Raw genomic sequence first — 24973 nt, forward strand, 5'->3', positions numbered from 1 at the left:
ACCTACCTGCTCCTATTTGATGCTGCTGACACATGATGTCATTTTTAAGATTGTTAAGACAGCCCCATTCTGAGGGATGTGTGGGGAAGAGATAGGAACATTGTTACCTGACTTCATAATGCACTATTTCAGAAGGCTTGAATGCAACTGAGATTGGAGAACAGTGTGAAATGAGTTCAGGCTATCTTCAGAGAAAGGAGATGTAGAAGAACAAATAAAGATGCTACTGTGATAAAATGTCTGGAAAAATAGGGAACGATGAACCTGTAATTATGCAAATCAGACAGTGGAGGAACATGCTATAAGGCTAAAGTGAAAAAGGGAAGGGAAAAATGAAATTTAAGATGACCATTTCTGTTAGAAAGCATTATAAATAGTACTTTTACAAAATGATTGTACTATAAATTACTCATCTCTGAAATTTAGAGGTAATTTATTTTGCAGATGAATAAATGAAAATCCAAAGAAGTTTGGTGAATTCTCCCAAGTCTCCAGAGCTAATGGCAAAGCTGGGCCTAGAATCCATTGCACCCTAAATAGTAAATGTTTTCTTTTACTTGACAATAAGAAAATTCCTAATCCATAGAAACTATTAATTCTTTGTATAATGGAATAAACCCTATTATGGACATAAAAAGGGGGTTCTACAGTAAGTAACCTCAATAGGGTGATCTGATCATGGATTCTTAACTGAGAAGATTATGGTAAAACTTTTCATGTTCAAGGAAAAAGAAAAATTCTAAATTATGCTGACACATGAAAAAGTTTTGTGATAAACAAAATCCAGACATCCATATATCTTCTTTAAAAAATATGTTTTTATTGATTTTTTTAGAGAGAGAGAAAGGAAGAGGGAAACATTGATTTGAGAGAGAAACATTGATTGGCTGCCTCCTGCATCCTTATCACACCCCTACCAGGAATGGAACTCACAACCTGGGTATGTACCCTGAATTGAACTGGTGACCTTTGGGTGCACGGGATGATACTCAACCAACTGAGCCACACTGGCCAGGGCCATGTATCTTCTTTATAACACTGAAAACTAAAATTTATTAGAAAATTGATTACTAGAATTTTAGTTTTGTGAACTAGACAAATAAAACTTTTATGAAAATAAACAGAAGTCAAACACAGTCTATGTAGCAAAAGGTAGCCAAAAAATAAAACAAAAGGCCTCAAAATAAAATACCTAAAAGAGAAGGTAGAAATAAAATCAAATATAATAGTCCGAAAATAAACACAGGTCAAACTTCACACTAAAAGTCAAAGACAAATAAATCCAACTAAATCCCACCAGCAAGAAATAAACCTAAATAAACCAAACAATTTAAAGAGAAAATATTGAGCAAAAATATGTGAGTAAAAGTCATTATGACTATATTCCTTTCATGCAAAGTAGTATTAAAGACAAAGAGGGCTATTCAGTAGATAGAAAATACCATCCCATTATGAAGCTGTAACACTGTACACCACTGCATGTTGACTAGCCCAGTACAGAAACACATAAAGACCATTAGTAACCACAAAAAAGGAGAACTTTAATAGGAATATAGTTGTTGTGGGTGATGCTAACATATCTCCCTCCATCTTTGTCCTAGAACATTTCAAAAGTAAATGATTTGAATTGTATAATCAATAGGGTTAATTTATTTTTTGTCATTAAATAAATATTGATTATCTAGAATAAGCATAAAGGCTGGCCACTATGCTCCAGAGATTTCAGTCTAGTTGGAAAGACAGAGAGGCAGTTATTACCCAAGAATTAATGGGTTTACACCACGTGAATTCGGAGCCTACAGAGAGGACATAACCACCTGGGTGTGTGAATGAGCAGGTGGCAGGGAAGGCTCCCTGAGAAGGGGAACATCTGCACTGAAACATGAAGGAGTTGGACGTGTGAATGTGTGAAAGAAAGAAAGATGCAGAAAGGAGATGAGGCAGCAGCATTACCAACAAATCATTTTGGGAAAATGGGGCAATGTTTTTGAGGAAAACATTGAACTCTCACCATATTGCATATTACAGTGGAGTATTGGAGGGATTCAATGTATTTTTAAATGATAAAATAATCTTTAGAGAAATGTAAGTAATTCATCAAATGATTTCAGTTGGACTTTCTAAACACAAAAATAATTTAAAGTAAAATATATCTTAATATTTATAAGACAAAAGGAAAACTAAGGAAGGACAATTATGATAAATAGGCTAAAGTGTTAATTTTCAATAAAGAACTGACAACAGGTCAGAAAAAAACTGCTAACATTGAAAATGGATAAATGACTCAAAAGAATGATTCACGTTAAAAAAAGACAGCAACTATGTATCAAGTGTTTTCTATTGGTCAGAGATCAACCATTGAGTGCTCTCAACCATCCTATAAGGTGGAGACAGCTTTTATTTTTTATCTCCATTTTACCAATAAGGAAACAGAGGCACAGAAAGGTTATAAAACTTACTCAAGGTCAGGTGGCTGGTGAGCTTCAGAGCTCGACAGGGAAGCCAGGCTGTCTGGCTTCAAGTTCTGTGACTTTACAACAATTCTATGCTACTTCTCAAGTGTCCAAAAAGCCAACAAACCCAAACAATCACCTTTCCCCATAAATAAATGAAGGAAAATTCAAGCAACATAGGGATGCTCTTTTCTGTTGTGAATTGATTTATATTGCATATACAATAAAACATATAAAATAGTCCCAGATAGCTCTCTTGTGTGATTATATCTCAAGAAATTCTAAAGTTGAATAGTAATTTGAACTCCTGTGCAGAAAAAAAAAGAATTTTATAATTGCTTTTGTTTTGAAAATTTCTAAAATTAATTCAAGAAGCCTTTATTTAATCAGAATTAAGAGCAAAGCAGAGTGAGCCGGTGTGTCAAATGGAAGCGCATAAAGCTGAGGTGAATATAGACACTTCAAGAATATTGGCTTCAAGAATGTAAGCTCACTTTCCGTGACACATCGATAGCCTCGCTATGATATTCTGGATGCATTATGAAAAAGCCAACTGCTTCGTACTCGGGAAATTGATTTAGAACTAAATTGGGAGAGTGATGAACTAAATTCCATCAAATCTAAATCTATGAGCTATACCCCAGCTCAGATTTGTGCACAGGATATCATTCCAAAGGACATATCTTAGGCTCAGAGCCATAAGCATGAATACATATCCTATAATTCTTTAATATTTGCATCCCTTAGCTAATAATAAAATTCATCCCTTTTAAACATTAAAAATGCTGCTGCCAATTCAAATTTGTAATCAATTTGAGTTTTATATATTTTATCCTCATTTGAATACTATAAAACCAAGAAATGGATGGAGAATAAAATGAAAGAGCAAGTTGTATAGTGCAATCTTGTGCATTGATTTACAGTTCTTTAAAAAAAACATGGAGAGGAGGGGCAAAGAATAAAATGAATGGAAGTATGTATGCCATGACAGCATAAAAACTATATTGTGGCATCCATCCAGCATATGAACACAGAGAATCATATTCCACTTATTAAGCTAGCTTCCCTATGGTCCTATTGTCCCCATATGCATTGTGTTATTGAGTGTATACTTGTCACCTTCCCAAAAATACATCTCTTCATCTGATCACCATACTTTATACATTAATCAAAACAGACCTCTGAGGGTAATAAAAATGATTAGTCTTGCTTCCTTAGTGACCCTTCCTTAACCAGGATTCTCCTAGTTAACTGGATACTAGAGGTGATCCTGCCCATCTGGTTGTCTTTAAGAGGAAGAAGTCAAGATTCAGCATGTGGTAGACAAAATATTGGTTTTCCAATGTTTACATTCTTATCCCCAGTATCTGTAAACATGTCAGTGTACATGGCAAATGTGATTAAGGATATTGAGATGTGGAGGTGTCTTGGGTTATCCAGGTGGGTTCAATGTAGTCCCAAGGGTCCTCATAAGTGAATGAGAGAGGCAGGAGAGCCAGAGTCAGAAAGGAGGAGACAGAGGGAGGGCAAAGCGGGGGGTGGGTGGGGGGTGGGGGTGGGGGGAGGAAGAGAGAGAGAGAGAGAGAGAGAGAGAGAGAGAGAGAGAGATGCAGGTTCTACCTTGCTGGCTTTCAAGGAAAAGTCCTTCTAGAACAGTGGTTCTCAACCTTCTGGCCCTTTAAATACAGTTCCTCATGTTGTGACCCAACCATAAAATTATTTTCGTTGCTACTTCATAACTGTAATGTTGCTACTGTTATGAATCGTAATGTAAATATCTCATATGCAGGATGGTCTTAGGCGACCCCTGTGAAAGGGTTGTTCGACCGCCAAAGGGGTCGCGACCCACAGGTTGAGAACCTCTTTCTAGAAGCTGAAAAAGACAAGACAACAGACCCCAGATCTCCCAACCCCCCAACTCCTGGAAGGACCTTAGCCCAGCCTTGATTTTGGCCCAGTGAAACTAATTTTGGACGTTGGACCTCCAGAACTATAATATAATAGGTTTGTGCTGTTGTAGCTATTACTGTTTGTAGCTATTAATTTATTACAGCAGCAATAGGAAACTAACACAGGCATCCACTGTACACATACTTACACCTGTCCAAGTCAGAAATCACTATACAGTAAATTCTTTTTAAGGCATATTTTAGTTCCAGCTCCCTCAAATCTCACAGATTTATACATAAAAACTACTCAGTGATGGAAACATCTTTGAAGTAATTCTTCATGTCCCAAAGAAGAAATGTCCACCTACCTATAAATAAAACGCAATTTAAATGTCCATGGTTCTAATCAATCCGAGTAACAGAAATGCCATTTCTAATTGTAATAAGTCTTGTTATGTAAATGAACATAATTTAGTCAGAAATTATGTAATCATTAGTATGTTAACATTGCTAGTTTGGGCATTAGAAAATTTAATCATATTACTATTAAATATTTTTAAATTAATTGTTCAGTTTAAAGAATTGGCCAGTTAAAGAAATCAATAATTGAAAAAAAAATGACTTCAATTTCTTTGAAATGGTCAAATAAATTAGAGCCATTAAATGCCTGTAGATGATGCATATTTTTACAGCATAAGTCTCTTGTTGGATATTTCCCTAGTACAATCAGACTTAGAGTGCATTATAATAATGATGACTGTCTGTTAATGAATGTCAATTATGTGTTAATCATTTTACATGTATTATCCCACTAATTCTTATAACAACCTACTGATAGGTAGTGGTATTTCCATTTTATTGAAGAGGAAAGTAACATTCCAAAGAAAAAACTCATATAGTAAGTGGCTAAGCCTGGAATTGAGTTCAGGAATTTCTGAATATAAGACTCTTCAATTCTTCATAGTCACTTTATGTAAGTATATTTTCATTAAAATATAACATTTTATTACAAAGTAAATTTTAAAGGTATCTTTTCTGCTTTATGGACATCTATACACAGATTCTTTCTAGATATTATTTATTTCAAATATCTAGGGACAAATCAAAGGGAAACTAATAAGCTGAATTTTTATGGCTCTAAGTGGCTCCTTTTTTTTTGGTCCTTAGCAACTTAAGTTTTGAATTAGAAATCAAAGCAAAATTTATAGTTATATTTTTTTTTGGTCACTGTGGAGATCAAACTTGAAACAGAGTTAGGCCTTAATACATATGACAGGCATGGGGATGAACTTCACTATAAAGGACAGAAAATGCAAAACTAGGACCAGTGCTCTTATTTTCTATTGATCTGTTCTGCCCTAGGGCATGGGAGGTGGTGTCATGCTTCCATCAAAGTGTTCTATTGTTCAAATCTGCATTCCAGGTATACAATGAGGGTATTTGATAATCTGTCTTCTAAAGGCTTTAGTCATACATTCAATAAGCATCTACTGTCCATCTACTATTGGCCAAGCAGAGTGCTCAGGAGTATTAATTAATCACCATTATATTCCATTCTACTCTACTTGAAAAGAGAAGAAAAGAAAAACACCAGAGGGATCTCCAATAAATATGGTATTCTAAGGAGCACTGACTGGCCTTATCTCTAAAAACAAAAATACACATGTTGCATCATTTCACCAAGCTGACTTCTGAATAGAACAAGTTTCCAGGTGGCTGGCCCTGCTAAGGAAGTTGGCTTGTCTGAAGAAACACAAAAATGGAGCTCTCATCAAGAGGGGAATCTTGAGGGACTTGGTGGCTCATACTCCCACTCCCTGCCCCCAAAACCACATTATTTATATAGAGGTGAAATCAGATTAAAATGGATAAAGCCCAATCAGATTCAATGGGTTGAAAAGTCACTTACATGTAGCTTCATAGTGAGTCAATTTCTTTTCAGATTGTTCCCACTTAATCCAGCCAGTGAGTAGCTCCCTTGGCTATGCTCTTCCAATTAAAAAAAAAATTATACTTCCATTTGTATTATTTAACTAGAGACCCGATGCACGAAATTCGTGCAAGGGGCTTGGCCCTTGTAGCCCGGGCTGCCTCATGGCCTGGCTGCCTCGTGGCCCTGCGGCCCCACGGCCCTGCCCACTGGTCATCCCGGAAGGTCATTCCAGAAGGTCGTTCTGGAAGTTCATTCCACAGTCAGTTCTAATTAGCATATTAGCACTTTATTATATAGGATACTTTTTACTATATCTCTGAGTCCCTCTACCATCCCAAATTCTCTCACTTTCCAGCAACATGCAAGCTCCTCCAATACTGGCCAGAAAGAAACTAATTTTGTAAACCTGCTTTACACTAGGTTCTGTCTTGGGCACTTTATCCTGGAGGAGGCAGACCTGCAGAGAGATTAACCAGATCTCACAAAAATAAAGAGTTTTACATAGTACCTTGCACATAGGAAATAATAAATGCTCACTTGGGTTATTATATACTGTAGATATTATCATCCAGGTAATCTGAGATGATAAAAGTCTGAGAAGTAGAAAAGTTACGAGAATTTTCCAAAACTCAAAGTTACTAAGTAGCAAGGATAGGACATGGCTCAGGTCCATCTGGATCTAAAGCCTTTTGTAAAGAATTTCCATCCCTCTTTATAAGTCAAGTATATACCATGTTCTCTGAAACAAGGAGAACACAATAAATCATAAAATAATAGATAATTACACATTGAGAATGGGGCTAAGAAAATGGCATAGTCCTACTCATACAGCCACCGGGATGGAGAAAGTATATAAAAGAGAAGAAATTGCTAACTCAATGTATATGACATTCAAAGAGTTGGTTTGTGTTTTAGACACTGTAGCAACATGGAAATGCTTTGAAAATATAAAATTCATTAAAAATCACCCTAATATATCATGCATTAGGGGCAGATCTGCTCTTCTGTCCCCCAAGCAGTTCCTGACATTTTCTCCTACTCTATATATTTTAGGTTAAATCATGACACCATCACTCAAAGTTATTCACATTTTCCATTTCCCTGTGGGGTCTCTGAGCAGTGAGTTTGGCACAGTGAGTCCTGGCCTGGGCCAGCCAGGTGGTGATGAGGAGGCCACTCCCCAGGTCTGCTGGCCTTGTAGCTGCCTACGGGAGGCAAAGAGAAGGGTCTTGGACTCAAAATTGTTGATCCATTCCACTCTTGCTTTACAAAACCACACTGTGAGGATGTGGTGCATACACACAATGGAATACTACTCAGTCATAAGGAAAGATGAAATACTGCCATCTGCAACAACATGGATGGATCTTGAGAATGTCATGCTGAGTAAAATAGGTTGGACTGATAAGGACAAAATTTATATGATTGCACTCATAGATGGGATATAAAACTGAGAGCCACAAATGAACAAAAGAATAAACAAACAAAAAAACTCATTGATACAGACAACAGGATGGTAGTTACCAGAGGGGAATAAGGTGAGGGGAAGTAGAAGAAGGTAAAGGAAGTCAAATATATGATGATGGAAAGAAAGTAAACTTGGGGTGATGAGCACACAATGCAATATACAGATGATGTATTATAATACTGTACACGTGAATCTTATACAATCTCATTAACCAATGTCACTTCAATAAATTTAATAAAACATTAAAAAAGTACGTTATGAGGAACACCATTAAATTAAGAGGTGTTTTTATATTTGATTAGTTTGAATATAGATATACATTCAATTTAATTTGACTATTCTGTTTAAATTGTCATTTCTTTCTTCCTAAAGTCTCTGTTCTAGAAAACCCCCAAATTTCATATCATTTTACCTGATTCCTCCTCTCCCTGAATTGCTACCTCTTCGATATAACTTCTTTTTCTCACCTATTATTTCCTACCATATTCCTTTTTTACTCCTACTGCTTCATTTCTGTGTTTCCTTTTTTTTCCAACCTTCCCTGTGATTGCCACCTCTCCAAATCCTCCTTCGCATGTGGCTCAGTGATTTGTGGGAAGTCCATTTGTGAGGTAATATTATCCTCTTTCTGTTTTTCTAGGCTGGAACTGGAGAAATGGCAAGCAAATGTACTCATTCCTTCAGCCAGAGAAAGTCCTCAAATGCAGTCTGTGATTGGCAGCAAATGGTCATGCCACTGAAAGGCCTGGCAGGAACAGACGGGTTAAAACATCCACGAGCACCTCTAAAACCATCAGGGCCTCGGAAACACAGAAAGTGATTTCATTCTCGGGTCAGAGCAATTTGTTGAGAGATGGCGATGACTCATGCATACTAGCTCAGAATCTGTCTTTCCCTAAAATGATGCATTTCTATCTCTCACCGGCTTTGTGAAACTCCATAGGAAGCTGGTTCAGGTTTACTGTACTGTTTTGTTTGGTTCCAAGTATGCCTTTGGCAATTAACAGATCAAAAATAAACAACAGTAATGTAATAATTTGCTTTAATAATGTGCGGCTTTGTAAAACATCTCCCTGGCATGCCCACCTTTATAGGCAGGGGTAAGGAAGTTAATGACCTACTGACTGTTACTTTAAATAAGCGTGTACTAGCCGCATTCTGGTTTTCAGGTCTGTTTTTTGGAATTCCTCAATTCTTCACCGTCCTTCCAGCTTTCACCTCTCTACCAAGGTTAGCCTCTGAAATGTATTCTGACAGATATTAAAGGAAAAGCCAAGTCATCAAATTCTGACTCCGACTTAGACAATTGTTCCTGTGGTAGCTTTTCTTCTACTAATCATTCTTTTCCTTTGAATAATAAAATGTACTTCATTGAATCTGTCTTTTATCTTAGAGAAATTCAGTCTCTGAATTTACAGTTTTCAATGACCTTAAGTAAGTCTTGGTTTAAAATGCTTTTCTGCCTAAGTCCTCAAGCAGCGGCATACTGAGATGTTTTTCTTTTGAACTTAGTGGCTGATAAACTTGATCAAAGGAGGGAAACCACATTAATCCTACATATTTTCTTTACTGAACATTATTTGGAAAAGCTAAGCAATCAAGGAGTAAAGTGAAAATGCTTAAATAATGCAACATGTTGCCTGGTGAATACTGACTCCTCTGGGAGTCAAGTCACTTTCAGAACATGATGCACTTAGAAACTTTCTACCTAAAGAACTGAATGCTTTCAAAACTTTGTGGTCTTTAATCATTTAATCTTGGGTAGAAATATAAAACTGCCAAGTTAAGCAAAAATGTTAAGAATTCACGTAAGATATACGGTGTTTTTGGTTTTTTTTTTTGTAACCAAAGCTATAGGTTCTTCTAAAGTGCTCTAAAATGAAAGGTAATTGGCATCTTATTAAAATGTTTACTTTCACAACTGCTTTCTGATTTCTGTCCCTATAATTGTAGAGGACATGGTAATGCTGTATACATTTTGGAGTCTTTTAAATTTGGAACAGAATGTTTATAAATTAAAGCTATCATAATTTTAAAGGATCAAAACTCCAAATCAGGTCAGGTCCTGGCTTATTCTCCCTATCACCATTAACATGCCCTAAATACCCTTTGCATCCAAAAGCAGCCTGTAATTTCAAAAGAAAGAGATGATGTCAGATTCCTAATGATACCAGGAACAGTCCAAAGAGTAGAAGTAATTTAATCGTCCCCTCTGCTTAAGAAACACATGGACTACATGGTTAGTCAGTTTCATCATCCCTTAATTTATTTATAGTTATTTATCTTTTAAAAATTTGGCATTGGCACTTGTTTCTTTTACTTCAGACTCAAAACCTAATCCTGTAAGTGCAGCCTAAGTGGAGACACTCAGTTCATGCTGCTTATCTCGCTCCTGTTTTTAAAGGGCGAAGTGGAAAAATCATCCTTGAAATGTTATTCAGATGGAAACTTGCTCTTTTCCTGGCACAGTAAGATAATAAATATGTGAACAACAAAGAATTTAATGAAAACTTGCAAACTACAGTTGTCCTAGACCAATTTTATTTAAACACAAGTATAGTAGAAGGTGAGAGGAGAGGAGTGGGGTGGTGAAACATAAAAAACAATTACAAAATATATATATACACAGGATGGGGCAAAAGTTGGTTATAGTTGTGAGTACACAGAACAGAGTTTATTCTTGTATTATTATTTATGAATCATTGTATTATTTTCCATACAAACAAATGTAAACCTACTTTTACCCCACCCTGTATATATATATATACACACACACATTGGGCTTCTTTGTAAATTCCATTTGAAGCTATGCTTTCACAGCTTTAAAATAGAATCACTTTGTTGGGCTGGTGTGGCTCAGTGGTCGAGCATCAACCTATGAACCAGGAGGTCATGGTTTGATTCCTGGTCAGGGCAATGCCCGGGTTGTGGGCTTGATCCCTGGTAGGGAGCATGCAGGAGGCAGCCAATTGATGATTCTCTCTTATCATTGATGTTTCTATCTCTCATTCTGCCTTCCTCTCTGAAATTATATATATATATATAACTATATATATAACTATATATATATATATATATAGTTAAAAAGTAGAATCACTTTCTTAAACTATTCCTTGTAGGTACCAAAAACCTTGGATAGATGGAGCAATCACTTCAACTAAGTGTGACCTCCCACTGTATTAGGACAACTCACCCGAAAGAGAACTTGGACCCCAAAGTGAAGCATCTCCTCGTTTGTCTTTAAAGATTATCATTAAAATTTTGGACACTTTGCCGAAACCGGTTTGGCTCAGTGGATAGAGCGTCGGCCTGCGGACTGAAGGGTCCCGGGTTCGATTCCGGTCAAGGGCATGTACCTGGGTTGCGGGCACATCCCCAGTGGGAGATGTGCAGGAGGCAGCTGGTCGATGTTTCTCTCTCATCGATGTTTCTAACTTTCTATCTCTCTCCCTTCCTCTCTGTAAAAAATCAATAAAATATATTTTAAGAAAACAAAAAATTTTGGACACTTAACTACAACTAGAAGTTATCAACCACTAGCAAGTACTCAACTGCAGTTTTCATTTCTTAAGTCTTCCTGCATAATCATACTCTACCATGATTTCAGTCAAGTAATCTCTTAGCTTCATCAGTTTGCAAAATGGCAACACATAGATTGTAAATATGGGAGGATAGCCACCACACAGTGTTCATAAATGCTGTGTACAGGCCCTTACGTGGGGAGTAGGAAAACACATTTACATAAAGCATTTCTAAGAATGATATGTATACACTTTCTCTAACAACGAGAGGCAGAGCCTTTCTAACATCTTTGCAGAACTGGCTATTAAATTTTGATTATTACCTGGAACTGAAATTCCTAGATTGCCTGCCAAGGAGCACACTGACAGGTGAGATTAAAATGGCCAACTTCATAAGAATTTAAGATTTCACATCACGACTTATACACAGTACATGCCCATTAAGCATTTATTGAATGAATTTGTCTTGAAATAAAATTGCAAAACCCCAATACCCATCTTTTTATGGTTCCTGCTGACATATATTGTTACCTTCTCTCTCCTACTTCTTTTTAAAGAGTAGAAAATAAGTTCCAAATTCTGCAACAGAAGTTACTTAAACAGTACAGAGAAGTTATGTGGGACTTGGGATCAGATCTTCTAGAAGGGAGCAAAAAATAAATTTCTTGCCTGTGAACCTGTGAGTCTCCCACAATGAATCCAGCTCATCACCAAAAATGCTCAGCAGGACACCACATGAGCAGGCGGAAATTAGAACTGAACAAAAATGTTTGCTTGCTAAGTGAAACCAGTCAACTTTGGGCTTTCCACCAAACTTAACTTCTGCCAGAAATTCTCCTGTTTCTACATATCTGCTATAAGCAATTAGAAAAGTGTTGTAGCTAAAAAAATTAAAAAATCCAAGTACATTCATGTCTCCATCACAGTTCAGTCCAAAAGAAAAGCCTCTTTAGCTTAGTGGGCCAAGTCTAGGCATAACATCTAAACACCAACACACACACACACACATACACTCACAGGCACACACACTCTTCCATGGAGGACCATCTAATTATAAGTAGTATCCTACTTGATTTGCAAGATCTAGGAGGAAGACCTCAGTAGGTTTTCAGGGTGTCCCAGTGCACTCTTGTGTTGGAAGCCTACCACAGAAAACAGATAAGGCAAAAAGCCCCAGGTCCTATTCTCCAGCAGTACAGGGCCTGAGGAAAATGTCATAAACGTCACCACGCCTGACACTTGCTATCACAGAAATATCTTAACAGGAGAAATTGAAAGTGCTGATGCTTTAAAGCACTTTCTGCATTGTTCTTTATAAAATCTCAAATTTGAGCGTGGAGTTGCTATGTGGCTTAGAACAGACACAAACACCACTCATCTGTCATGATCAGTCTCTTGAAACACACATGCACACACATGCAATGTCTAACACCCAACCATGTAAAGTCTCAAGGGCTCCATCCCTAGTCTTCTGTTTTTGTTATTACCACACACAATCCATCAGCTCTTAGCTTCATCCATATTACACCCAAAATATATCTCAAGTAACTATTTAATCCCTAGTCTTATATTGTCAAACCTTTTACAATTCAACATGGCTTTTAATTCTTTAACATTATCCACAAACTTGTTTCCACTCTCAAAATTTTAAGTCAAATATTAGAATAGAAAACATCTGAGCTTGTCAGGAATTATGGTAAATGTGATAAGGAGTCAATTAAAAGTGAATAAAAAGATTGTTGAGTATTAGCATATCTATCTATCTATCTATCTATCTATCTATCTATCTATCATCTATCTATCTCTAATGCTATCTCTATATAAATGGAGAGAAAGAGAGAGAGAGAGAAAGAGAGAGAGAGAGAAAGAGAGAGAGAGAGAGAGAGAGAGAGAGAGATGAATTTGTTGTTCCACATATTTATGCATCCATTGGTTGCTTCTTGTATGTGCCTTGACTAGGGATCAAACCCACAACCTTGGCATATTGGGATGATGCCCTAACCACCTGAGCTGGCCGGCCAGGGCCTGAATTGGCTTTTGGCGAGGTGGATTTAGCTCAAGCATGTGGGAACAAATGAAACAGGGGGTCAATGGAAGTTTTATTGCAGCTGATGCAGCTGACAATGAACCCAGACTGAGTGGCATTAGGTGTAGCCTGGTTCCTTTAAGCTTTTAGACCTATCCCTGAATCCTGGAGTCAGGAGCCCTTAAAACCAGGTCTCCAATACTCCTAAATTGTTCTTGGCCTTAGTTTTGAAATACATGCCTAGTCCATCATAGGCTTCATCCTGTCTTGTCCCAAGTCCGCCTTACTTCTGATCTTTGTTTTATTTTCCTGCTCATAGCTGAGCTTCATAGCTCAAACTTAATGTACTGCACCATTTCACGGGCTCATCATCTTTTGCTTTCTCTTCAACTTTTGGATTCTTCTTTACCTTTGCTGATGTAGATTCCCTTGATAAACAGTCTGGTACCCAAAGCCCCATCTTTTAGTGCCTCAGTTCTGAGTGAGAGCTCTCCTTCCATCTTTGCTCAGACATTGTGGATGGATACAAGATACAGAGGGAGGAGGCAGATAAAGCAAAGGGGCTGATGTGCAGGATGTGTTGAGAATGGGGAGATTATGCTGAAGGTCAAGACCAGTTTTAGTTGAAAAGAAAGAAAACTATGCTCTGAGAGAACATTTTGAGAGTCCAAGAACTAAGTAAAAGTAATGACAAGGTCCGATATGTGGCTATGAGCAGCTCTATCAGAAAGGAGACAGTCATTAGGGTTGAGATGGTTGAAGAATTCAGTTTCTTCAAGTAATATGATGTTGATATCACCAGGATAACAGGAAGGTTATTAGTTTCAAGTGTTGAAATGATTATAATAGAAAGAGGGTACTTAATAGCTTTCTAACTCTAGAGAGGACAGAAATTTAATTTGAACTTGAGGTATCCTTTAACAACACAGAATAACCTATTAAATCAGGTAGATGATTTTCTCTCTTAAACAATTTTTTTTAGTGCCGTTATTTTGAATGTTCAACATCTAGAATAATTTGGAGCTTTATATTATCTGGGATAGCTTTGTACTTTATATTATTTTCTTGCTCTCTGGAAAAGAGATCATGGTTATTATATTATTCTAGCCTCAAATGTTAAATAATAATAATGATGACAATAACAGCAAATGCTTATAAAGCACTTACTATATACCTGGCACCATTGTTTTCATCATTTTACAAATATGAATGTATTCAATCTCAAAACAACTCTATAGAATGGATACTATAAGTATCTTCATTTTCAGATGAGGAAATAAGCACAGTGATGTTGAGTAATTTGCCCAAGGTCAAATAGTATGTAAATGTTGTAGACAGAATTCAAACCCAGTCTGGTTCCAAAGTGTGTGTTCAACTATTAGATTTACCTTCCAGCACCAAAGTGTTACATGGGGTTCATTTGGAACTGATTCTGGCCCTAGGAGATGATGTTTTTGTGATTCTGGTCAACTGAGGCCACTTCATACATCTTAAGGATAGTTATAGTTCTGGGGTTAAGAAATATGTTCCAGAGTCTTTAATAGAAATGAGACTTAAAAAAGGGGGGAAAAGGGAGAAAGAACAGCTCATCATTTGTGAAATATTTCTAATTTCAAGAATTATTCAGATTAATCAAAATATAAACAAATATAAAGATGGCATCAATAATGTAATTGTATATATCAACTCCTGGAACTCCTTTTATATATCTATCCATAGGAGAATAATTCTGTAGAAAATGTTGATCATTTTTATTAGTAGTAGTAATAATAGTGTATATAGATGTAGTTTGACATTTTATCAATACAAATGTTCACAAAATTCTGTTAGGCTTTCTATACAACGTTACACAAGGGTAAAAAGAGCTGTATTTATAGATAATATTGTGGTTATTGGTTGTTGTTTGAGGACTACTAACCTTTCTTTGAATATCCAAGTGACTGAGAATATGAAGTAGAGAATAATATGGAGACACAGGTAAACCACAATTTACAGGAAAGAATATGTACATACACATATATACAGACACTATGCATATATATGTATACACATAAGCACAATGGAGCATAATGGAAAGAAATGGTTCTATAACATAATGACATGGTCAAGAAGCTGAGGCTAGTTGGTTTGAATGAAGTAAATGAAAAGAGGAAAACTGAAGTCTGAGATCATTTATTGCTTCTGTTTAAAGGGTGGGGTATGAAAAACTATAAATATTGTTTTGAGTTGACAATTACAGTAGCTGGACTAGATTTTTTCAGGAAAAAAGATTGTAACTTAAACACAAACACATGCCTTCTTTTCAACTTTCATTTCTCTGCTTTTTGACAGCATAAAAGTTGGGGCTGTTGTCCAGCTCCAGATGACGGATGGATGACGAATCCTGAAATTATTCCCATTCCAGAATGAGTCAGTAACTGAAGCAGACATGCACTAATAGTTACATTCCTAAAAATAACTGCTTTTGAGTCTTTGGGGACTCAGGGGGCACGCATACTTTCTGCTGAAGAAGTTAGACTGTAATGAGTTTCTGTTCCCACTCTGATTACCTGGGATGGCACTGCGGACAGAAGCGAGCCGCTGATTGCATCAGCTGCTCTGCCTTTGGCACCCCAGCTCTAGCCTGTGTTCCAACTGCAAAGTGCCACAGGGCTTCACCCTCCTACTTCGCCAACACTTGCTTTCCACCTCACCCAGTACTCAGGAGGATGGCTTGGGCTCCACAGACAGAGACTGGTGAATGTTAACTAATGCTCCTAGCTGGGACTGATAACCCTTTAATAACATCAAATAAACACACTCTATTCTTGTCCCTTCCCCAGAATATTCTGACTTGACAATATGACCCTTGTGTCCACAGTCAAAAATTCTAACTTACTGCTGAAACCGGTTTGGCTCAGTGGATAGAGCGTCGGCCTGCGGACTGAAAGGTCCCGGGTTCGATTCCGGTCAAGGGCATGTACCTGGGTTGCGGGCACATCCCCAGTGGGAGATGTGCAGGAGGCAGCTGATCGATGTTTCTCTCTCATCAATGTTTCTAACTCTCTATCTCTCTCCCTTCCTCTCTGTAAAAAATCAATAAAATATATTAAAAAAAAAATTCTAACTTACAAAACAGACCAGTTAAAAAAGGTAATCTATACCTTTACAAAAAGATGTTTCACTGTTTCCCTGAAGCACTTACTAAAAAATACCTTTTAATTATTTGACAAAAAAGATTACTGGTTAGATAAAATAAAGCTGAGTTCTTATAAGGACAGTGATCATTAAAAAAACAAAATAATCAACAAAAACAGAGATATTGATAAGTATCTCCCAAGTTATAATGCATTTCAATGGGGAAATGTGACTTTATAAATATTTAATATATGTTGTTTTAAAAAAAGACAGCTACTTCCTAATTTGAGGTCTATCTATATTTTATTTCAATGATATTAAGTTCCTATGAATTACAAAACAAAAGAATAATTGTTATTTGAACATTATTTTTTTCAGTCTGCGTTTATTAAACTTTAAATTAATAACATTGAGAACATGTTTTATAGCCTTTTAAAATGCTGGGTTTTGCTTTTAAAATTAATGGTGATGTGCACCTCCCGCCCCAAGCTTTCTTGTGTTAGTAACTACTGAGTGAACATATTTAAAAATACACATGCTGATATATTAATATTTTTGCTATTAAATCTTTGACTAACAGAGTAACTTCCCCAAATAAATTCTTTTAGTATTGTATTTATTTGAACTCGTGTATGCCTGGAGCAATTTGGCAATTATTTACTTTTGAAGAGTCAAACATATCTAAAGCATTCAGTTCACCAGGCAACAAGGTATATCCTGCATACAATTAGATAAAAATGTGAAAGACAAAAACCTACTTGACAATTTGCCCAAAAGAAAAGTGAAAAATGATGTGTCCAATGACTAGATAGTGGGGGTTGGGAGAAGAGCTCATCTAACAGAGAAGATGAGCAACTTAAATACTTAGTAAAATAAAAAAAACACACCCATCAACATTTTAATAAAGTTTTAACTGAATATGTGGATCAGGTCTCCTTTTCCACAATTTACCCTGATTTTAAGAAAAACATGAAATGCAAAATAAAAAGCAACAAAAGCTACAAATGAAAAACAAGTAGGTTTGTTTACCTGTTTAAACAAACAGGTACTTCAAAATGTATCCCGTCATGCGGGTAAAGTGAGGTTGAGTTGATGTTATGGTACGAAGATTTGCAGAATAACGTATAACACCCAAATGTAAGTCAGCAGAGTTGATTTCTAGTTCTTTTTGCTTAAATATTATGAGCTACTATTTAATGTTTCCATGACTCAGATTTCTTATCTAGAAATTAAATTGTTGAACCAAATCATCACTGAGTTTCTTTGGGTTATCTATGCAATACATTCCTTTTCGCCTTGGTGACAGTTTGAGAAGCCCAGCTACTCTTCCAGGAGTTTGGATTTCCAATTGTGCCGCTCACTGACAGGCATTATTTAGGCCCATAAAGTCCCAAGATGTCATCAAATATAGCCTCATTGTCACTTGTGTCAAAACTGATACAAATGATGCATTAAATTCGCTGATTTTCAACTTTTTTAAGAAAACAAAACCTTTGCTCTGTCCATTGCCTATTGTCATTGTTCTTTGTGCTTTTACTGAACATATTGTATCAATGAAAAAATACTCAGGTGAGTTAAATTTGTAAGAGATAGATTCCAATGATTAGGAAAATGAATAGTATGAAATTTTTACTACGGAGTTTATAGGTAGCATTTAAAAGAAGGAAAAGAGACATTATGGACATATGTGGTATAAGAATAAATAAATATTTGGTATTTACCCCTGTTCCTGGCACAGAGCTCCTAAAACCCTTGGAATCTCCTAAGTGCTAGTGTCCTGAGATGCTAATGAATGACTCCTGGCCTCTTGTGGGAGCAGGTTGAGGAACAGAGATGGCTCCAGGATGAGCCCCTGTGGCCAGAAAAACCAATCAAATGATTAGAGGGTTAAAACATTCAACCCCATTTCCTACCTCTGAGAAGAGGACAGGGCTAGAAACCGAGTCCAGTCACCAAAGACCAATGATTTAGTCAACCTTCCTAGGTAATGAAACCTTGATTAAAAATCCAAACGGTTTGGTGAACTTCCAGGTTGGTGAATGTATTGCTCAGAGAGGGTATGGAAGCTCTGGGCTTCCCCCGTCTCACCCCAAATTTGGCTGCTCCTGAGTTATACTCTAAATTGGAGGCTGAAGTGAGGGAATCTGTGGGGTCTGCTCTAACCATGGGAGCTAGTGTGAGAATTCAATTGTTGTACACCTAGTTAGTGTCAGAGAATTGGAGAATTAGAAGTGATGTCAGGAAAAAGAACAGGCATACCACATAGTTGTATAAAGACCAAGAACCTATATGGAATAAATCAGAGTTCTAAAAGAGTCATTTCTGAATCAGAAAAGTCTTAAGTTACCCACCATTCTGCAAGGGATGAACCTGTCATTTGAATGAGCAAGTGTTTGTTTCAGAGGCAGGAAAAACAAATTACAATTTAATTAAATTTCAAAGTGTAATTTGAATGCTTTCAAAAAAGAAGGTGGGAAGCAAATAAAAAGGACAATGTAATGTCAATTAAATTCTGTCCAATCAAAAATTTTGGAATTACACTGCCAGACATTTATTGTCTGCCCTGCTCTATAAATCACTGAATTTAGACATGACCCCCAGCTATCAAACAGGTCTTACAAAATGGTCTCTTAATGCTCAGATGTGTGTGTGTGTGTGTGTGTGTGTGTGTGTGTGACAGAGAGAGAGAGAGACACACACACACACAGACAAACAACAGACAGACAGACAAAGAGAGAAGAGAGGAAATATCAGTTTCCAGTACCAAGGTTACCAGGAGAGTCCAACCCCAAATTGCCTCATCATAACTAATATTTTACCAAACAAGTAAAACGATTATTAATGTGCTGAAGCCTTTCCATTGTGGTAAATATAAGTGAGAGGAAGAATGCTGGAACTAGTGAATAGCGGACAGCTCTGGATGGTAAACACCAGTAAATGATCCATGAACTCTCTGGGCCTTTTACCCAAAAGTCAATCGGAGGAAAGGCAACCACCCCCCCTCTTCCTCTGTAATCACGGGAGACTTGAGGCCCATGCTGATATGTTCACATAGTCACTTTCTGAAGTAAAACTCTCCATGAGCATTAAGAAATGTCTGCTTTTATTTTCCAGGTGGTTGAGGGAAGCTGTATCTTAAAGATGCCCAAGACTGGATGAAAGCAGAAACATTTACTCCAAACTCCAAACTACACTTTCTCCAAGCAGCTGGCACTTTGGCATCTTGCAGACATCTGCAGTGCTGCCTGACTTTAAAAAATGCCTTTAGTTGTTCATTTACATGTTCACAGTAAGAAGGTAAAATATCTGTATATTAGCAGACGTGTAGAGAAATATTTAAGGATAGGAGGCGAGGCTTTCTCATTTCTCATCCCATATTTCTTTCCACTCAATGGTCATATTTTAAAAACTCAAAACAGGTGCTCCTTCATGTGAAAATTCATGGCTCTCAATGTAGCAGAGGTAAATATTTTACTCGTCCTTTGGCACCCTGCACATAAAATTTTAAAATAATTCAAACAACCTACAGTTCATCAGTGACCAAAAAGAGCTCTGGTAAAAATAAAATATCTTTTTGTTCAGCACCAGCTGGCTAAATTTAAACCCTGGATTATGTAATCTTAAAGTGTCCTTGCTTTTAGTTGGTGTGTTAAGAGATTCTGTTATAGTGTCTCTCCCAAATCACTTCAGTCTCTACCATCTAAACACTTACAGTACAAGACCAAATTAAGGTGTTCACAGGCAATCAAAGACAGAAAAAATCCATTTGAAATAGTATGTAGGTCATGATACCTTTAAAGTAAAATCTCAGCCTCCTCTCTTTAAGTTTGTAGTTACTATAATTAGGGCTGGCAGATCCAACTGGCAGTGCTTTTCTTAATTCCGCAAAACATGTAAGAACCTGATTCTTTAATCCTTACTCCAGGAGACTCCCAGAGGAGATGAGACTGTGGCTGGAGCAATAAGTACAAAACTGAACCACAGCTGGTGAAGGAATAATTTTTATACATTGCTCTGAGCCAGATGCAACAGTTGAAAATATTTAAAACTCTTCCGTTCTCTCACCAAATTCTAAGAGATACAGTTTATATTTTTAAATATATTCATTGCATATATTATCAATTTATGCTCAGAAAAGAGAAACTCTTCTTTTCAGTTTTCCCCTTTAGCTGCAAGTTGAAGTATAATTTTCACTCATGACTATTTATCAAGTTTAGCTTATTGTTCCTCAATACTAAATATGAAATATGCTAATTTTGCAAAGAGATGAACATATGAAGACCTAAATTCAATTATACAGAGTAATGCTAAATATTGCAATAGAAACAAAACCCAAACTGAATATTTCCTTTTATAGCAAGTACAACTGGACCCATGATTTTCATTGATCTTAAGCAATCAGCAAGAACATTTTACAACCCTGGAAGGGAGACACATATCTGACTATATTACACATACCTTTGGTAATATTTAGACTTCACCAAGTTCGTGGAAATTATATATACAGTTCTTCACAGACTAGTTTCCTCCCTTGTTTCCTGTACAGCAAATTTCCCAGTCCCCTGAAAGCAATCGGTGAGTGGAGGCCTGCTCCACTGAAGGGTCTGACACGCAAGTAGATGGGGAGTAGATGGGACGCTGAATTTATTTTCGCCCTGTGTCTAAAGGATGCAAGTTGGCACCTATTTTTAGGAACTGAGCTGAGTATAGGTGGGGCCTGAGTCAACCACTCTTTTCAGATGTGAGTCTCGGAGGGAACTCTGCCTCATAGTGTCCTCGGTGTGCATGTAAGCATGGCTCTAACACATGTGCCGTCAATCAAACTCTCTTCACATCCTCGGCCATCAAGCCAGCTCTCAACTTCCGAACAAAGCCCCCAAAATAACTAGCACTGATGAGGAAAGGGAAGGATTAAAGCACTCGAATTGCTTGCATTTGTTTTAAGAATTCCAATCTCCTAAGAGTCAAAATATGAAAATAAAATATGTAGAAAAAGTTTCAATTGAAGTTAGTGGAATTTGGGTTCTCAGAAACATAGTTTTCATTTACAGCATGTTCTTAGGCATGGAAAACATTAGTTTGCTTTTTGAGGCTTCCCATATAAAGCAAAAACACTATTGTAATGTTTATTGAGTCAAAAAATTGCTCTTTGGTTTAAAAAGTGAGGGAAGAAAGGGTGAGAAGGAACTCTAGAGAGAAAAGAGGGAACACTTGGCCTGTGATGTAATTAACATTGTTTAAAGCAGGTGGCATGGGGAAGGGCAGGCAGGGGAAGGAGTCACCTCACATGCTCCTGAGAGAGTCGTATTAAATGTCCTTTGCTGCGATGCTGCCACTTTACTTACTCAGCACACCCTGCCCACCTGACTTGGAAGGAAAAGAGGGGATTTACCTGGAATTGCCATTTAGCTCCATCATACCGACATCTAATTCATGCTAAAGAAATATAAAACACGCAGCTTCCCCATCTTTCCTCTCTTCTATTATTTTCCTAGTTTGGTGTTAAGTGTGCCTCCAAATGGTCTCACAATAAATCCAAATAAAGAGGAAATTGCCCTCTGATTTAAGGAAAGCACTGGCTTATATACTATTTATTTCATAGAAAATGCTTACAAATGAGCTATTTACCATATTATTTATCAATAACAATACATTGCATTCTTTTCCATGTATGATATTGATTTCTATCTAGGAGTGATATTCCAGTTGATAAAGAAAATGTTTCTCAAATGGTGTTCCTTATGTTCATTACACAAGGTTTTTAGGACCAAGAGATAGTAGAGTTAATTATTTTAGAGTCGTGTTGTCCAGTGGCAGCTACTAGACACAAATGACTATTTAAATTTTAATTGATTAAAATTAAATAAAATTAAAAATCCAGTTTATCAATTGCACTAACCACATTTTAAGTACTCAGTCTCCACTTGTGGCTCGTAGCTATGTATTAGGCAGTGCAGACATAGAACACTTCCATTGTTGCAGAAAATTCTACAAGAAAATGATGATTTATAGCACAGGATTTCAGCACAGCTTTAACACTAAGTAAAACCTGTGACCTGGAAAATTTCACAGGTTGTCTATCACTTTACTCTTCTGTGACTAAACAGGACTAAGGTTATCTATTTTAAGTGGTTGTTGCGAAGATTTACATTATATATAGATATCATACTAATTATAGTCTAAATGTAAAAAAAAATATTTGTTTAAACATGATTACTTTACCTCAATATATACTTAAGAAAATGGCACTTGATCTAAAATAGTAATAGTTCAATTTAAGTTATGAGGAGATTGACTCTACAAAGTAAATGCAGTCATTTTACTCTTGTATTTGCATAGATGTTAATGATGTTCAAGTGGTTAAATATTGTTAATTACTCAAAGATCTGACTTCTACCTTATTCATTTTTCTCTCCTTTATTCAAAACTACCTGATTCTCATTTCATTGTAGTGGTAGATTTCTTCACATGTTTTTTTGAAAAATATAGTTTTATTAATTTTGGAGAGGAAGGGAGAGGGAGAGAGACATAGAAACATCAATGATGAGAGATAATCATTGATTGGCTGCCTCCTGCAAGTCCCACACTGGGGATCAAGCCCATAACCCGGGCATGTACCCTGACTAGGAATTGAACTGTGACCTCCTGGTTCATAGGTCAATGCTCAACCATTGAGCAATGCCGTCTGGGCTCACATGCTTTTTTAAAAAAAGTTTAGCTCAAGAGAACCTTATGTCAATTTTTTTATTTTTTCCATTGCAGGAAAAAAATAGATTTGATTTAAATAAGTATACATAAATTGTTTTTTCATATTTTTCACATTATCAATTTTCTCATGTTTATAATAGTCTCATGACTCAATGATTATACATAGTTAAAAGAAAAATAATTGAAAGAAAAAGAAAACTTGGTAGAACATTATAAAATAGTTGATAAGAGCAACAAGTGTTAGATCTATTGTGACATGCATAAATTGACTAATATAAGATCAAATAAAATATTTCAGTTGTAGAATAATTAGTCATTATACAAAGTAATTTATCTAAATCATGATGACAATAAAAACATTGGCACCTAGATTCTTACCATTCATTATTTCAGTTGTTTCAGACACTGGTTTTTATTCTTCATTTAGTAGCAATATAATACATTACTATGAAATTACTATGAAAGCAATGGATGGATGGATGGATCAATGAACAGGTAGATGGATATTAGATAGTTAGATAGACAGATAGATCCACAAGATAAAAAATCAGAAAGTTTAAATGGAAAATTTTGCTCCCTATCCAACCCATAAACATACTTTAAATTATTTTCACAGCACCAAGATACCTCTACATGTTAAAACCTATGCCATACTCAATGAAACTTACATAAGATTGTTGCTTCTAAAGGTGAGATGGGGTAATCAGCATCAGACCAAAGCTCCACTCAAAACATTTAGAAAAGTTGGATTGATTACAGAAATAATACATGTAAGGCATCAGAGATCAGCCAAATAATAAGGACTGAAGGGAGTATAACTTAAGAAAGGCATGACGCTTTCAAATGTGAGCTGAGGCCTTAAGGCTGTCCCTGCAGGTTTCCCGTCAATTCTGGATGCAGCAGGGCGGAGAATATGCTGCTGGGGGACAGAAAGACAGCGACATGGGACAGGAATGACAAAGCTGGAGAGTTGGCAGGACCTCAAATTTCTTCCTTTTGATATTTGCTAATATGAAATTTCCCAAATTTCACAGGAGTGCAGGCGACAATCATGAGCCCAAACAGGGAAAAGCCCCAATTTTTCATGATACATAACAGACAAGGATCCATGAGGAAGACAGGTAACAGTTAATAGTCCTCAAAGGAAAGGAGAATTGACTGGAACATAATTTGCAACAACTTCCTTGTGCTGGAAGGGCTTGAGAGTAGAGAGCTGGCTGGAGGCTGAATACGGCTCCTGCAGCGGCCGCTGGAAGATGGGAGACAGAGGAACCAGCCGAGATTCTGGCACTTGAGCCAGCCCAGGGTGATAACATCGGTGACTTTGAGGGTACTCAAACACAGCCTGTCTCCCCTCAAGCTATTTGCTAAATTCTGAAGCTTCACAGGGAATAAGGCTAAGTATCCAATCTGAAGACCTCTGAAAAGTAGAGCAGAAATTCTTATAGTCTCAGTGCTGAGGAGAAAAGGTTTGAGAGATTCTGAGTAAAAACCTAAATAAAGGTGATCGGCCACTTTGCTTCCTCCACTGTCTGCCTCACAGAGAAAAGCCTGAACCTCTCTGAAGAAAGTAATATCATCTGGAGCTTTTCCACCTTTGTTTTCAAAAACACAATGTTTGACTTCCAATGAAAAAATACCTAGCATGCAAAGAGACAGAACATTTTCACTGACAACCAAGAGGAAAAAACAGAAAAGAAGCAGATGTTGTAAATATTTTAAATACAATCAATAAATTTAAAATAATTAAAACTGATATATTTATGGAAGTATAGGAAGTAACTAAGTATATAAAATATGGGTATGTTCACAAGGAAATTAAAATTGCAAAATAAGAACTAAATGGACATTCCAAAAT

The 24973-nt window shown here is 36.6% G+C and overlaps 1 protein-coding gene across 1 annotated transcript in view; it reads right to left on the reverse strand.

The window, feature by feature from the left end:
• Positions 1-21008, reverse strand: part of XIRP2 (xin actin binding repeat containing 2) — a 71724-nt gene extending 50716 nt beyond the window's left edge. The window contains exon 1 of the mRNA XM_070422817.1: positions 20866-21008. The gene's annotated coding sequence lies outside the window, so the exon portion shown is untranslated. The remainder of the gene's footprint in view (positions 1-20865) is intronic.
• Between the last annotated feature and the right edge of the window lie 3965 nt (positions 21009-24973).

This window comes from Myotis yumanensis, unplaced genomic scaffold, assembly GCF_028538775.1.
Source record: "Myotis yumanensis isolate MYYU_CA2020_CCGP unplaced genomic scaffold, mMyoYum1.0.hap1 SCAF_8, whole genome shotgun sequence".
NCBI classification, from domain to species: Eukaryota; Metazoa; Chordata; class Mammalia; order Chiroptera; family Vespertilionidae; genus Myotis; species Myotis yumanensis.